The 14,876-nt window shown below is 39.2% G+C and overlaps 1 long non-coding RNA gene across 1 annotated transcript; it reads right to left on the bottom strand.

Annotated features, from left to right (window-relative positions):
* Nucleotides 1-10,049: 10,049 nt before the first annotated feature.
* On the bottom strand, nucleotides 10,050-14,019 carry LOC103609432. The gene is made up of 2 exons (XR_552141.1): nucleotides 13,644-14,019; nucleotides 10,050-11,673 (listed from the first exon to the last, which is right to left on the bottom strand). It is a non-coding gene; the product is annotated as an uncharacterized LOC103609432 (long non-coding RNA).
* Between the last annotated feature and the right edge of the window lie 857 nt (nucleotides 14,020-14,876).

Below are 14,876 nucleotides of genomic sequence, written 5' to 3'. Positions count from 1 at the left end.
GAGAACATAATAACTGTGGATTACTAGTTAGAACTGGATCATATTGTAACTATTTGCAAAATATCTGTTGTTTAAACCAAACTAATTATTCCTCTAAAACAAGAAGTTGCAGCATTGAAAGATTTATGAAAGGAGAAAATAGTTTTCTATCTAACTATTAAATTAAAAAAAAAAGCAACTAATACTTTCAACAAATTAGATGCTTTATGTACGAGGGTACTACAAAAAATTTCATGGAAAGATTTGTATTATTTTTCAATTCTGTTTTTCCACAAACTTTTTGATGTACTCTTGTATTTTGTCCTTGAGTGTAATTTTTCTATAGACTGCTAGTATTAAATGGGATAAAAAAGATGTTTGCTACTATCGTATAACTTCGTATAATGTATGCTATACGAAGTTATTACGCAACCCTCGGTGTCGCACCTGTACTAGGGACCGGCAACGGGATCGCAACCCTCGGTGTTGTGCCCGCACCGCGCTCAGCCAGTGAGCGGGAACCAGTCTCCACGTGGGATCCGAACCCTCGGCGGGAGCGCTGCCGCATTCCCAAGCGGCGCACTCTCCAGTGCGCCACCGGGCCGGCCCGGTATGGTCATATTGATTTGGTACTTGCACGTGCCGTGTTCTTATGAGATGGGATTGGAGCACTGGGTGGAGGCAGACGCAGTGCGGGAGGCTCACTGAAGGTGGGGACCCTTGTCATCTAAAGACACGAGTTAGGCTTCAGCATAGGCCTGCCGCTGCACGGTGACAGGAAGTGTGACCAGATCACAGAGTAAGTGCTCAGCATGAACCATGGTTTAGCACAAGTTCAGTTCTAAGAGCACATACGTGCCTGCTGGGTAATAAAGCTCAGGGACAACTTCAAAAGCATCGTCCCCATTCTCCTTGCTCCTCACTCCACCCCATTTCTGTCTGAAGATACTCAGAGAAAGTGGGGTCTGCCGTGGGGAAGATCAAAGAAACACTGAAGGGGAACCCCACATGGCCCGAACTCCCGATTCTCCTCAGTCTGCTTGTATGGTGCAGTGGAATGAGTTATGTCCCCCAAACTCACTGAGGCTTGAATTGTGTCCCCCACATTTTATGTATTGGAAACTTGGCACCACTGTGACTGTTAAGAGGGTGGGAAATCCTGTTATGGTAATTGAGAGGCGGAGCCTTGAAGAGGTGACTGGAGTGTAGGACCGTGAGTAGTGAGTGGATTAAAAATGGAGCTCAGGGATGGGTTCTGAGGGCTTTAAAAGGAGAGAGAGGACAGTCTGTCTCTCTCTGTGCTGTCTCTGCTTCTGCCATCTTGCACTGTGAGACCCCTGGGTCACTGTCGCCACCACCAGATGGACTTTGGACTTCCCAGCCTCAGAAACTGTGAGCAATAAATTTTGTTTTCTTTATAAATCACCCAGTTCCAGGTATTTTGTTATAAGCAACAGAAATGGACCAAACCTATGTGTTGTCGTCATGAAGTCATCCTCCAAAGTTTTCTTCCAGAAGACTTACACGTTTAGCTTTCACATTTAGGTCTGTGATCCAACTTGCATGTTTTGTTTTGTGAAATGGGGCTCCAAGTTCATTTTTTCCCAAAGGGACATCACAGTTGCTACAGCCCTGTACTTTAGAAGACTTTCCCCACTGAGTTGCCTTGGCAGTCTGTGAAAATGAGCTACGCGGGTGCCTGTGTTTCTGAGCGCTAGTCTGCTCCATTCTGCACACCAATATTATACTGTACTGAATACCGTACCATTGTACTAATAGGTCTGGAAACAAGTAACAAATGTCTCCCAACTTTATCGTTCTTTCTCGAGACAGACTATTCGAAGTCCTTTGAATTTCCATATAAATTTTAAAATCACCTCAATTTCTACAAAAAAAAAGGTGCTGGGATTTTGATAGGGATTTTATTATATCTATAGATGTATTTGGGGGAGAATTCACATCTTAACAATGTGAGTCTTCCAATCCACAAACATGGACTATTTCTCCATTTATTTCGTTCTTATTTAATTTAATAATTTAATTTCTCTTGGCAATGTTTGTGGTTTTCAGTAATTAGGCCCTGATCATCTTTCACTTTTAGATATTTTATTTTTAGATATTTTGTATTTGTGATGCTATTGTGAATGGTATTACATTTATATATTTTTCCCAAGTTGTTTTTGGCTAATATGTAGAACAAAATTGATTTTTGTTATTGACTTTGTATCCTATGACTTGGCTCAATGTACTGTACTTATTAATTCTAAGTAATTTTAACAATAGATTCCTTAGAATTTTCTTTACAGAATTATATAGTCATATCATCTGCAAATTAAATGGTTATATTTATTCTTTTCAACAATTTCACCTTTACTTTTTCTTGACTTACTGCACGAGCTAGGAGCTCCTGTACAGTGTCGAATAGAAATAGTGAAAGAGTCACTTTGCCTTGTTTGTGACCTCAGGGCAGGGTTTCTCAGCCTTGGCACTGCTCACATTTGGGCAGAATAATTCCTTGCTGTGGGGCTTTCTTGCATCGTAGCATGTTTAGCAGCGTAGCATCCCCGCCTTCTCACCCACTGGAGGCTACTAGCATCTTCTCTCTCCAGTGGTCACAAGTGATAACTGATAAAAAATATTGCCAAATACTAACTTGGGGACAAAATCACTCCCAGTTGAGAATCACTGTCATAGAAAGAAAATGTTTAATATTAATCACCATTAAGTATGATATTAATTTTAAGGATTCTTTTTTCAAAAATTTGTTATGGAAAATTTCAAGCACAAAGAATATGACATTGAACACTGATACACCCACCAGCATTCTACCATAAAGTTTTTCTGTATTTGGCCTGTACATAGATATATATACTCATCTATCCTTTTATCCATTCATTAGTCTATCTTGTTTTTAAACACATTGCAAAATAAGTTGCCGACACCAGTTCACTTCCCCCTAAATATTTCAGTATGCATAATACATATCATTGCCTAAAGTTCTATATTTATATATTAGTTGCACATTTTTCTTCTAAGGTAACATTTGCACATAATGAAATGCATAAGTTTTAAGTGAACACTCACTGAGTTTTTTTAAGATTAAGTTTATTAATATTATTATTTTTTTACATTCTAAGATGTTGCAGAGCAGTTGGGGGGGAGGGGGAAAGGGGAAGGAAATAGTGGGGGAGGAAGAAGGGGGGGCGTGGTTGAGGCCTGTGGCACCCCCTTCATTTCTGCAGGGGAGGCCAGGGGGCTTCCAATGGTGGCTCAGTCATTGCTGGGCTGGATGCAGATGTCAGGGGGATGCGGCTGAAGTTCTCGGCCCCCAACTGCCCCAGCTTGGGAGACCAGGGGGCTTCCAGCAGTGATGCAGTAGTCATTGCAGAGATGGTTTCAGATGTCGGGGTGTGGCTGAAGCCCTTAGTCCCCCACCGCCCCAGCTTGGGAACCTGGGGTGTTTCTGGTGGCAGCTTGGTAGTCATCACTGGGCTGGTTGTGAGTATGGGGGGCCATGGCCAAGGCACTCAGGGCCCCACCACCCTGGCTCAGGAGCCCAGGTGGCTTCCTGTCCTTCTAGGTTTTATAGGTGTTCTTTGGTGATGTGAGACCATTACTAGCTAATATCAAACTTTGTCTCTGGTCTGTGGGTATTTGGTTTTTCGCTCTTTGTTGGATTATTCACCATTCCCACCACTTAAACTGTGCACTGGAACTAATTTGTTGTCCTTTGCTTAGTTCTAAAATGGGGGAACTTTCTGTGGGGACCAGTACTTGGGCCCTGTGGTTGAGCTAAATTGCTGCTTTGCTGCTGATTCCCTGGGGGAGGCTTTTTGTGCAGCTCAGGTTTTAATTGCTGACTTTGAATGTACTTTGGGTCTTGTGAAGCCTGATATCCCTGGGTTGTGAAGAAACTCTGGCCTGGGCCTGAGACTTTTCAGCAAACTGCACCCCCTGCAGTTCTATATTCCTGACCAGTCTCCACTGAGTGGTCCTGTGCTGATTGGAGGACAGATCAGCTGTCCTTGTTGTGTCCCAGTGTTCCCCAGGTGGGCCAGTCTACCCCACTGCCTGCACTCCAACATTTTTCATGAGCTTGGTGATGCATCAGTCCCTTGTGATGACTCACTGGCCTCTGAGTGGCTCCTTTTTTCAGTTGTTGTGGCTCCTCACTTCTATGTGGGTCCACAGGAACCCTGTTTGTAGTCTTGCTGGCATAAGGGCCAGCAAGTCCCTCTTCTCCCCTGCTGCCTCCAAGCAACTTCATAGGAAAGGCACAGCTGCTGCTTTTGCCAGCTGTTGCTCTTTGTGCTCAGCAGCTCCAGCCTTGAAGCAGCTGGGGCTTGAAATCATGGGAGCAGTCCTTTCTGTCTCTCATCATGGCTTCTCCTGCCTTCATGCACTCCATAGGTCTCTCCTCCTCTTCTTCTGAGCTCTAGTGGCCCTGGCTTGACTGTGTTGCTTTTTAATAGTTGTAATTTGGTTGACTGGTGGGAGAGAGTGATGCTGGAGACTGTCTATTCTGCCATCTTGACTGGAAGCCTCTCACTGTTTTGACAAATGCATACATTTGTGTAACCCCAAAACCCTCTCACTGTCCCACAGAAATATTGCAAGCCACATATATAATTTTAAGTTTTTTAGTAGCTACATTAAAAAAGTAAAAGGAAACTGCTGAGATTTATTTTACTAATATACTAGTTGAGCCAATTATATAAAATATTAGAATTTAATAGTAATAGATAGCAAAATATTACTAATGAGATGATTTATACTCTTTCTTCCCACTAAGTCTTCAAAATTTGGTCTGTATTTTACACTTGGAACACATCTCAATTCAGACTTGAGCACCTGAAATGTGTTCTGCACATGTAGAACATTTCTACCCCCCAGAAAGGCCCCTAATGCCTCTTCCAGCTAACATACCCACCCTCATAGAGGGAACCATTGCTCTGATTTTCCATCCATACCTATTTAGTTTTTACTGTTCTAGCATCTCATATAAATGAAATCATACAGCATGTAGTCTTTTGATCTGGCCTCTTTCATTCAGCATCATTTCTGAGATTCATGTATGTTGTTTCCTATATCCGTTTATTTCTTTTCATTACTGAGTAATGTTGCAATGTATGAATATACCGCAGTTTATTCTCCTATCAAGGGGTACCTGCAATGTTCCTAGCTTTTGGATATTACAAATAAAACCGCTATGAACATCCTTATACAAGTGTTTTTGCAGACATACATCTCCTGTGGGGTAAATAGAATTGCTGACTCAGAGGGCAGTTGTATGATGAGTTTGATAAGAAACTGCTGGACCTTTTTGTAAGGTTCTTCCACACTTGTAATAATCAGTCTTTTAGTTCTGATATTCTGGTAGGTATTTCATTGACTTTAATTTGCATTTCCCTAATGACTCATGATGTTGAACATTTTTTCGTGTGCACATTGACCCTTTGTTTATCTTTTTGTGAAGGGTGTGTTCAAGTCATTATGTCCATTTTAAAAATTGGGTTGCTTGACTCTTTATTAATGAATTCTTTAGGTATCCTGGGTATCAGTCCTTTGTCAAACATAGGCTTTACAAATATATATTTTTCCTAATCCGTGGTTGGCTCATTTGATTTCTTAATGGTCTCTTTGGATAAGCAGTAGTTTTAAATTTTATCAAAGTCTAATTTATCAATTTTGCATAAGTGTTGCTTTTTGTTCCTAAGAAATATCTGCCTACTCCTAGCTCCAAAGCTATTCTGTTTTCTTTTAAAAGCCTTGGGGTTTGGAGTTTTATAGTTAACTCTATAATCCACTTTGAATAGATTTTTGTGAATCATGTGAGAGGTTCAACTTTCTTTTTTCTCCATATGGATATCTAGTTGTTCTAGTATCACCTGTTGAAAAGAACTTCCTTTCCTCATTGGGTTGCTTTAGCATTTACATTTGTTGAAAATGAAATGATCAGGAAAGTGGGCCCCTGTGTCTGTGCTCTCTGTTCTGTCTCATTGTGTACTGTTGATCTCTACCCCACATCACGCTGTCTTGACAGTAATTCTTGAAATCACTTATTTTAAGTCCTCCAACTTTGTTTCATGTGTGTAGTAAGATTAGTCTAGATCCTTTGCATTTCCATATAAATTTTATAATTAGTCAAATTCTAGAAAAAAAAGCCCAAACAAAAAACAACCCTACTGATGTTACAATTGGGATGGCATTGAATCTATAGATCTATTTGTGGAGAATTGATATCTTGCTAATTCTCTTTCATTTAGAAACATGGTATAGCCCATACATTTATTTAGCTATTCTTTAATTTCTACAGAATTATTTTGCAGTTTTAGCAGACATGTTTGGGATATATTTTGTTAAATGTACTCAGAAGATTCAGTGTATTTGATGGTTTTTGATACTATAGTAAATGGAAGTTTAAAACTTTTTTTTTTAATTTTCAAGAGCTTTTATTTATTTACTTTTTTAAAATTTTATTTTGTCGATACAATGTGGTCGATTATTGTGGCCAATTACCGAAACCTCCCTCCCTTGTTCCTCTCCCCCCTCCCTCCCAACAATGTCCTTTCTGTTCACTTGTCATATCAACTTCAAGGAATTGCAATTGTTATGTCTTCTTACCAACCCCCCCAGGTTTTTTTTGTATGTGTGTGTATTTATTTACTTATTTTTTAGCTCCTACAAATAAGTGAGAACATGTGATATTTCTCTGTCTGTGCATGACTTGTTTCACTTAATATAATTCTCTCTAGGTTCACCCATGTTGTTGCAAATGGCAGTATTTCATTCTTTTTTTATAGCTGAGTAGTGTTCCATTGTGTAGATATACCACATTTTCCATATGCACTCAACTGATGATAGACATTTGGGCTGGTTCCAACTCTTGGCTATTGTAAAGAGTGCTGCATTTGCTGCTAGCATAAAAATACAATGGACTTTTATATAATAAATTGCTAAATTACCTTATTAGTACTAATAGTTGAAGATACCTTAGGCTTTTCTATATAAATAATAAAAATATCATTTGCAAATAGAGACTGTTTTACTTCTTTTCAGACCTTTATGCCTTTTATTTTTATTTCTTACCTTTTGCAAAAGATATCCAGTGAACTGCTGAATATTTTTAAAAATCATGAATGGGTATTAAATTCTGTCAAATGTCTTTTGTGTTTGTTGAAAAGATCTTTATTTATGTATTTTTTAAAATATGTACTAAAAACCTGCCCAAAGCACCAACTCAAACAAATTTAGAAACTAGTTTTTCCTTATTCAATCTATCCTCTACCCAGAGCCACCCACCATTATTACCATGGTGCCAAGTGGCTTTTGCACAAGACCATCAACTGGCTCCTAAGTGACAGAGAAAGGCTCAGATGCAATCTCTTTGTGCTCAGCAGCTCCAGCCTTGAAGCAGCTTGGGCTCGAAATCATGGAAGCAGTCCTTTCTGTCTCTCATCATGGCTTCTCTTGCCTTCATACACTCCATAGGTCTCTCCTCCTCTTCTTCTGAGATCTAGTGGCCCTGGCTTGACTGTGTTGCTTTTTAATAGTTGTAATTTGGTTGACTGGTGGGAGAGAGTGATGCTGGAGACTGTCTATTCTGCCATCTTGACTGGAAGCCTCTCAATGTTTTGACAAATGCATACATTTGTGTAACCCCCCAAACCCTCTCACTGTCCCATAGAAATATTGCAAGCCACATATGTAATTTTAAATTTTTTAGTAGCTGAGATTAATTTTACTAATATATTAGTTAAGCCAATTATATAAAATATCAGAATTTAATAGTGATGGATAGCAAAATATTACTAATGAGATGATTTATACTCTTTCTTCCCAGTAAGTCTTCAAAATTTGGTGTGTATTTTAACTTGGAACACATCTCAATTCAGACTTGAGCACCTGAAATGTGTTCTGCACATGTAGAATATTTCCATCCCCCAGAAAGGCCCCTAATGCCTCTTCCAACTCCCATACCCACCCCCATAGAGGGAACCATTGCTCTGATTTTCCATCCATACCTGTTCTAGCATCTCATATAAATGAAATCCTACAGCATGTAGTCTTTTGATCTGGCCTCTTTCACTCAGCATCGTTTCTGAGATTCATGTATGTTGTTTCCTATATCCGTTTATTTCTTTTCATTACTGAGTAACGTTGCAATGTATGAATATACCACAGTTTATTCTCCTATCAAGGGGTACCTGCAATGTTCCCGTGTGTGTGTGTGTGTGTGTGTGTGTGTAAAATTGTTAAAAATACTTGAATGTACTTCCATGTCATTATTTTTTAGTAAATGACATATTTATGGAAAACAGTAGAAAAATGCCTGTCAGAGGAACTATTAATCCCTTATTAAATAGTCTTTTCAGACAAGTAAAACATTTGTAAAAACAGCTGAAATATGCTTGCTAGGAAGGGACATTTTAATCTCATGTTACTTTTCAGTCAAGTGAAACACGTGGGCAGCCATTGATAATGCCTGAAAGAAGAGATGAATATTAATCCCTACTCCTAAAAACCTGCACCTCCACATGGTTAAACATAAGACAATGACTAAGGGACACGAATTCTCTCAGAGTATACTAAAGATCACAGTCACAGAGTATTTTTTGGTTTTCAAGCTTTTCTAAAAATATTTCACATCATTAAATGTATATTATTAAATGTACATTGAAAGCTAACTGAAGTGACTTAATAAGATGTAGGAATGGTTTGCAACAAAACTTGTTAAAGTCCAGTAATATTTTCCCAATAAAGGCAAGTAAGGTAGTTTATGCTGTATATTCATTGTAAAGGATTAATATTCCAGTTTGTTCAAAGATCACTGACTCCAAAAATTGTATCCCCAAGTGAGCTGCTTAACAAAGAAATCCTCTTTTGCAAAATGGAGGAAAAAATGAGCCAGCTCTAAGAGGTTTTCCAAAGACGTGTTCCTAAAATGTTAACTTCCTCTAATACTTTCCTGAAGGATATTATTTTCTTAATTGTACACCAAGAGCACTTGGGATGGAGTAAGGGTGAGACGCTATTAAGAACAGCATTTAGAAGCCCCCATATATGACCTTTCTTTTGTTTGCAAATATACTATTCATTTTTACAGACTGGTTACTGGACTTTTTAAAACAACTCTTAATAGGGTTGTTTCTTTCAATACATGCATAGGGGACAGACATTTTTGAGTTTTAATTGCAGGGGATTCTTTAAGAATGAAATTAGCAAAATTCATTTTTAGCCACAGAAATATTAGACTGTGTGTCTACTAAAAATTCTTCTCTAATCAAACAGTTAACCCTATGACTAAGAATAAAAGCTATATCTAGTGATACTGGTATTGACAAGGCCTTCCATACTATATAGTTATTTGAAAGTTGTCACACATCCTTGAATAAATTGAAGTGATTAAAGTTATTGACTCAGCTAAGTCTTTTCCATCTAAAACCACATAAAAATACAAAAAATTTGGAGACACTGTCTTTTACCCATAAAGGTTTCCATCTAAAACCACATAAAAATACAAAAAATTTGGAGACACTGTATTTTACGTGTCATCTATCAGCCATTCATTTAAAACTGATCACAAGTTGGAGTAAATCTTAAAGCCTTTAGTACTTATGTATAGGTTTTAATGTGTTTTCATTTAGTCAAAAGAAGTGAAAATTCCCAAATAAAAATTTAAATGAACATATCTGTGTTTTACCTATATGAAAACAACAGAACATAACTACTGGAATTAGAGAAAACACAATGAGAAAAATCAGTTTTCATATAAACATGCAAGTGTGTATGGTAGCTCTTTGGAGAATTTCTCCCACGTATGGGCATAAATTACTGCCATCTTATGCCTTGAGACTCTGCAACTACATATAATAAGATGTTTACTCCTGTTGTTTGAATTGCAAAAATAATAAAAGCATTTTTTTTAAACTCTGGGAACTCACATGTCATCAATCAGCCACACTTGAAAACTGGTGAAATGTAGGAATAAATATAAACCTATAGAATGCATGTATACTTTCTAATGGGTTTTCAGGCAAAGGAAATAAAAATTCCCAAACAAATCAAAGTAATGGATCACTGTGTTTTCTATAAAAATACAATAAAATCCTAAAGGCCAGAAATGCAATTATCTACATGTTGAATACAGGCAATATTTTGTATAGACATCAAGGCATAACATAGCATATAAAAGACTTCTTCTAAATACATGCTTAAAATATTATCACATTATGTTTTGAGATTTGGTAAATAGACCCCTCCCCAAATTTTTTTTTCTGCTTTTGTGAGCAACTTTGTCTATTGTTTGAATTGCAAGAGAGAGTTATCTGTGGATTCCAAGCTAAAGTACACATCTGGGATAACTGAGAACTCTGTCCCCATTTCTAGCTAACCCTAGATGGGCTACATCTGTAGTCAGAGGATGAAAGGGAGAGCTGCCCAGTCTCTTGGCACATTTTAGATTTGCTCTAAAATAGAAATGTGGGGACTGTGTATTCTGGCCAGTAGCAGGTCTGGAAAATGGCTCTGTGAGATCTTGACAGTTTTCAGCTTACAAAAAATCCATCTGATTTTAAAGCCTAAAGCCAATCCACAGTGCTAAGCCATGTCTATGATTAATGAATGAAAGCAAAATCTGCTTTTACAGCTTATAAAACCCGGGTATAATAGTATTTTTCAGGACTCTTGGAGAAAAGCAGTTCTGTGTTTTAAAATTGGGACTGCAGAAGTAAATATCTACAGCTGTGAAATATAAAAAAATGGTATATTTGATCAGGAAAAGAAATCTGTGTCTGGCACGTGGACAGTCATTGAGCACTATAAACATGGTGAGAAAACAGGGCTCAAAGAAGGTTATGAAAGTATAAGGCACCCTTTGTTAAAATAAGCTTCACTGGGGGGACCTGTGCTCATAAGAGAACAAACTAAAAATAACAATTTTCAACAGTCAATGATACAGAAATGTTCATTTGCACCAGAATGCTGACAATCACAATACAGTATGACATACATAACAATACAGTTTTCTTTAAAGAGAAGTTCTTCCTCCTCCAATTCAAGAGCAAGTCAGAACATAAATATTGTATGTTTCACTTTGGAAACTGGTTCTCTTTGGAAGGTAAATCTAGATTATTTTGCAGGGCAGAAATTAAGGCTATTTCTGACATTCTTGCTCAAAAAGGTCAATATATATGTATATAAGTATAAAAAAGGGTCTCTTTCACCCTTCGTGTTTGGTAGCATTGGCTGCAAAGAGACATGTTGCTTATCCCCAGTTAGAGGGTCAAGTTCATTTCTGCTGAGAAGTCAAAATACTAGAAATGATTAGAGCTCCATATTCTAGACTGAACTTTTTTCTTGAAGGATCACATCCTTTTTACTTTTATCAAGGAAATGTCATGAGAAGGCTTCAGCTCAAATGGTGAACCTGCTCCTCTTCCATAGTTCATGTTGGTGATGCTGGGAGACACCACCACTCAGGCCAGAAACACCAACAGGATTGTGGGAACAAACACATCAAAAGCAGTGTGGCCTTTTCTCCACCTAATGTAGGATCTCCTTGGCATTTAATATGCAATAGCAGTCATCTTGGAGAATCTCAAAGACTTGGTTGGGGTTTAATCACCCATTCTGCTTGAGGATTTCCATGACATACATCCAATATATAAGCATCTGGATCCAAGCAATGCTGTCCTGAAAGAAAGAAAATCTAAGAATGTTTTCAAGAGTGCACACTTCTGTGTGTGTGCACGTGTCTGTGTACATGTGTGTTTGTAAGGTTCAGATGAGACCAATATAGTTCTCTCAGCCAAAAGTAAGTTGACGGATTTTAAAGTTTTTAGCAAAGTCTCCCTCCCTTTCTTCCTTGTTTCCTTCCTCCCTTTTTTCTTTCTTAAAGACTATGAAGTACTTTAAATAAATCTCATGTGAAATTGTGGAAAAAACAGACATACCAACCACAGCTAAATTGTTTCCTAGCTTCACTACACCAATTAGAAAAACACTGCAAGAATATGTCTCTAGTATAAACTAACCATTTACGTGCTAATACAGTCCTCTAACAGTTTTACAGATGGTACCTTGACCAGGGCTAGAAAAGATGAAAATCAAGTTCATGTTAGGAAGAGTCGTTCTGTTTCTGTACTGTGGAAGTAATGCTCATAAGCAGAAATAACAACAACAAGATCATTCCGTGGGGCAAACACATTTGAAAGTCTTCATCGACAGTGAGTCTCAAATGTATATTGAGGTTTCAAACAAAACTACCAAGATTTGCTTGCTTGCTTAATTCGTTCATTCATCAAATATTTATTGAGAGTTATATGTGCTAGGCACGATCCTAGGGGTTGCAGTGACAGTAAAAACCACTTGCCCTCAGGGCACTTTCATTCCAAAAGCAGCAAAAGGCACGTAGCAAATAAACAAGTGTAAGGTAGAGTAAGTCTGACGGTGATAAGAACATTAGAGAACAACCAGGCATGGAAAGCACGTGAGGCAGCAGGGAGGCCTCATGGAGAAGGTGATGCATGGGCGGAGACCTGAAAGAGGCCAGGGACACCTGGAGGGAGAGCATCTGGGAGAAGGCAAACGCAAAGGCCCCAAGGCAACGCATGTTTGGTGTTCAGGGGGAGGTCTGGGGCACAAATCTGAGAGGCATCCGCTCACAGGTGCACTGAAGTGTCATCAGAGAAGCGTCTCCAAGGATCGAGGCCCGCAGCTCTGCCGCGCTGAGAGGGTGACAAGCGACAGGACAAGAAGCCACAGGCAAGAGAGACTCAGCTGAGCAGTCAGCGAAGGTGGGGAAGTCAGAAGGTTAGGTAGTCCTCAAAATCAGGTGAAGAGGGCGTTTTTCCAAGAAGGAAAAAATAACCCAGGCAGACAGGGTGAGCGATTGAATTTCACGGCCTGTGAGTTACCTGCTGAGCTCAACGAAAGCGACCCTGGAAAGTGCAGAGGGGCCAGGCTCCCTGGGAGTGGTTTCCAGAGAGAGTGGGGAAGAGGAACAGAGAAATGGGAGTAGAGTTGCAGGGGGTCAGGAGAGACTTTTGCGAAGATGAGAGAAAAGACCAACATTTCGTGTGCCCACGGAAACGATGCAGTTGGGAGAAAAAAGCTGCCAATGCAGGAGAGAATTGAGGCACGGACAGAGCGGGACTGGGCAAGAGAGGACGCAGGCACCAGCAGAGCACGGGAGACCGTGCAGGGCATCGGCTGCGAGGACACCCACAGGCCCAGGCAGGGGGAATTTTCTTTTGACAACCCTCCTCCCCCCCCACTGCCAGGGAAGTAGGAGGAATAAACGTGGGATGGGAGAAGGAAGTTAGACAAAAAGGGCATCATGCCTCTGAAAGTTCTTATGATGTCCTCGTCTTTGTTTTACATGACTCTCCAGAAAGAGACTTTCCAATTTTGAGTCACTATTAAAAGAACAAAAACTACTCCGTACCAACATTAAAATATTCTCATTTAAATTTTGAGAATATTTTAGAAAAGTCATCAGCTATTCTTACATTAGATTTAAAAAAAACCCAAAACAACAAAAACTTACGGATTTTGAATTTTTATTTAAGAAACTTGTGAAAAATACCTTTACAATAACAGCAACATGTTTCTTTTAGAGTCATCAGAGAATTTAGGAGTAGAGATTATTAAAGAATGCTTACCTATATTTCCTCCAATTTCTTATAATCTTTGGTTCTGAATCTTAATGTGTTCTGATGAACCATGACTAAAAATAATGAGACAGCAATATAATTTTAATTTTCTTTCATGATCTGAAGTTAATTTTCATATTAAACAACAGGGCAACAAATTCACTCTGCTTGATGAAATAAATACACCCACAAAAACCTTATTACAACTGAAATTATGACAAAAACAGTTGTTTTTTTCTGTTTGACACAGACAAGCAGCTGAGGTTCAGAGAAGAGGGGACTATTCCAAACCAAGATGGGACACTCTGATGACCTGGGACAACATACAGCCCATTCTATCCACAACTGCCAGCTCCGTTTTAGGGAGATAACTGTTATGACACATCGAGGCTGGCCAAGGAGCAGCTGGATGTTCAATATGCTTTGTCACAGGCCACATGACTCAGTTACAAAAAGGTCAGGCTTCATCTCTATATTTGCCAAAAATTTAATGGCATTCTCTCCTCAGCTAATGCCACATTTCTTTTTTTTCCTTTTTGTCTTTTTTACTGACCGGTAATGGGATCACAACCCTTGGTGTCGCGCACGTACTGGGGACCGGCAACGGGATCGCAACCCTCGGTGTTGCGCCTGCACCGCGCTCAGCCAGTGAGCAGGAACCGGTCTCCACATGGGATCCGAACCCTCAGCGGAAGCGCCGCCGCACTCTCCAGTGCGCCACCGGGCCGGCCCTAATGCCACATTTCTAAGCTTGCCTTATGCTTTGCAAACTATCTAAGGTTGACTTCATTGCAAATTACTGGCCTAAAAAAAAAGCAAATCAGAGAAGATAGTTGCCCGGTTTAATTTTTTCACCCCAGACTAGAATGCTGCGGTAGAAGAGTTTGAAAGACCATTGCTGATCTCCACTCTAATTCAGGAATGACTTTTAGGTCGGTTACTTTAAAAAGATTGTCCCCACCTCTCTAAAGAAGGAGAAAAATGCCTACCATCTTAGTTTAATTAAACTTTTGTTGAAAAGGCTATCTTTCTTCTATTGCATTGCTTTTGTACTTTTGTCAAAAATCAGTTACTAGAATAGGCAAATTTATAGAGAAAGAAAGTAGAAGAGTGATTACTAGTGGCTAGGGGCAGGGAGGAATCAGTACAGAGTCTCAGTGTGGGATGATAAAAAACGTTCTGGAGATAGATGGTTGTGATGGTTACACAACAATATGAAAAAAACGTTCTGGAGATAGATGG

Source organism: Galeopterus variegatus, unplaced genomic scaffold, assembly GCF_000696425.1.
Source record: "Galeopterus variegatus unplaced genomic scaffold, G_variegatus-3.0.2 Scaffold9612, whole genome shotgun sequence".
Taxonomy (NCBI): domain Eukaryota; kingdom Metazoa; phylum Chordata; class Mammalia; order Dermoptera; family Cynocephalidae; genus Galeopterus; species Galeopterus variegatus.
This window is presented reverse-complemented; position numbering and strand designations above follow the sequence as displayed.